Source organism: Gavialis gangeticus, unplaced genomic scaffold (genome assembly GCF_001723915.1).
Source record: "Gavialis gangeticus isolate Ggan-Ray unplaced genomic scaffold, GavGan_comp1, whole genome shotgun sequence".
Classification (NCBI taxonomy): Eukaryota; Metazoa; Chordata; order Crocodylia; family Gavialidae; genus Gavialis; species Gavialis gangeticus.
The window spans coordinates 155,649,561-155,652,092 of record NW_017729032.1 but is presented as its reverse complement, the minus strand read 5'-3'; the positions used below and the strand labels follow the sequence as shown (position 1 = coordinate 155,652,092).

Below are 2,532 nucleotides of genomic sequence, written 5' to 3'. Positions count from 1 at the left end.
TAGATTTTAGATTTTCAGAAACATTCCAGAGAGATAATGTTGGGCCAATGTTTATTAAGTGTGAGGGCAGTGATTCTCAACCCTGGGGTACCTTGAGATTCATTCAGGGGGGCCACAAGCTGCCATTCAGTTAGCATCGTTGAGTGCGCAAGCATGATTCACAAGATCAACCCAGAGATTTCAAATATGAATCCATAATGTTAAAAACATTCTGCCCTGTCATAGTCTTTCTTTCCAACATACTAATATGTTGGCCAATGAGATAGTACAGCCTTAGTGCTCCTGCAAAATAGAGCCCTTTGTCTGGAATCTCTCTCTACTGCCCCTCTACAAGCAAAACTGAGACAGATCCTGTCCTTGTAAAGCAACAGTATTTTCTGGAACTTAGCACATATGTCTGTAGGTATCTGCTAATTATCATTGTTACTTTAAACTTATATTAGAGACAATATAAGAAACTCAAAGTTCTGCTTACATAAACTGTCATTTAACCACTAAGGCTAGGGACAGAAGTTACACATAAACTGGTTTAAGTGATCAGAAACTGGTTTAAACCTATAAACAAAACAGACTGGGGTCTGGGGCCAGGGATCGGGGTTAAACACCCCTTTCCCCACTCAAACTTACTGCTGACTACAGCTATGGACTACAAATCCCAGAGGCACCTGGAAGCAGGAAGAAGTGATGAGCAACCCCGCAGAGTCCTGCTGCTGTGATTGTGGACTGCAAATCCTAGAGACCTTGGGGGCAGCAGGAAGAGGAAATGAACACACAATCAGAGCATTGTGCTCCAGTACCCCCGCCCTGGCTTCTGGCCTGAGCTACTGCAGATATGTGGCTGCATTTCCTGAATCAAAGGTCTGTTCTCTTCTGTTTCAAATTTAATCTCTGCAGTTTAGAGTAACCTAAAAAGACTGAATTGATTCAGCCTCAGGGTTTTTGACTGTCTGTAGTTATCCTAAGGGACTTGCTGGCCATTGAGAATTACTTAAGATACACCACAGAAGGTTGAAAGCAGCCTAGATTTACATCTGCTCATACAGAAACAGTGATCCTTTATTTTTATACTCAACTGAAGTATTTTCATTCAGAAGTCCCTTTCACTTAGCAGGAAATTGAAATCTTAAGATGTGCCAGGCCAGAACCTAGAAACAACTGCTAAAAGGAAGTTTTTATACAAAAATAATACATCCTGAAAGCCTAAATGAATGTTTAAAAATAGATTTTATCAAGTATCTACTATACTTTAGGCTCTCCTGGAAACAGAACAATAGATTATGCTTAAAGCACAAGCTATTGAAGCAGACTTGGTTTTCAACAAACTACAAGAGGCCCTGTAAATGAATGCCACCTTTCTGAAGACAAAGTCAAAAGCCCTTTATGCCTCCTATAGCATATTATTATTTCACTGTAGATCTTTAGATCTATGAAGCTGCACAGTAAAGCTTTGGAGAAAAGAACATGATTTGAATCAATTATTGCAACTTGCTCAGAAAACTATTTTATATTCCGATGACTGTTTTTGGTAGACTTTGCCATACTGTATTAGAAAGTAGAAGCATAGGAAATAGGATGGAAAGGGATTTTGATGGTACTTAAACGCAGTCTCCCACTGTTACAGACCCTACATCACAATCTCAGGAGCATAAGTAGGGATGACTGAGCAAGACACCAGTGCTGACTGCCAATTTAGAGGGGGGAGTCCATGCTGAAGCAACAGGTGGCACTGGTCCATTTGTGGGGAGGTAAACATCTCCAGGTATGACCACGTAAGGCTCTACCAGATAAGACTCAAATTTTCTCATTATTCTGTCTATGAAGGCTGAGAGCACTTCAGAGAAAGCATTGGTTTGTACTCTACAGAAGAGAGAGGTAGTTGGCAGTGCCTTCTACCTGCCTTCTATTCCATAGCAGAAGAAAATTTGTGTCACTGTCAGACATACTTTGGGCGATATATGAATGTTGTGGACAGGTTCTGAAAAGACAGGTAAACCCACAAAAATACCAACATCAGGGTATGAGACTTCAGAAGGAAGGCAGGAGATAACTAATTGCATCCAGGATTTTTTCCAATAGTGTTGGGAAGGCACAAGCTTCCAAACACTGTCCTCTACAAGTATGTCTCAAATGATATTCTCAAGGTTAATAGTGTCCATTTCAAATCTTTTGCTGCAGTGATGCTATTTTGATATGAATTCCTGCCAGTCACTTTATTTTACATAAACCATTCAGTAACCATTCACTGTAGATTACAGTGAATACAGATTGCCAATTCAAGTCAACCTAGAGCAGAAAGGCAAATTAACACTTCCTTAACTTGCCAAAATTACATGGTCTCAGACATGATTAGACCCTTCCATTACTATGCAACAATGTGTCATAAGGCCCAATACTTATTCTGGGTCAGCCAGCACAGATAAGGCAGGAAGCATTTACTTGTAGACTGCAGCCTAAATCAGGACAAGAACAGTCTTTTTCCCCATACAGCCCCAAGCTGGTGTTTAAATGCTCTATATCTTTTTTTTTTTTTTT

At 40.2% G+C, this 2,532-nt stretch overlaps 1 protein-coding gene across 1 annotated transcript in view; it reads right to left on the bottom strand.

The window, feature by feature from the left end:
• The window catches only part of LOC109303301 (gamma-aminobutyric acid receptor subunit gamma-3-like), a 128,226-nt gene that overhangs the window by 41,945 nt on the left and 83,749 nt on the right, over window positions 1–2,532 (bottom strand). The window lies entirely within an intron of this gene.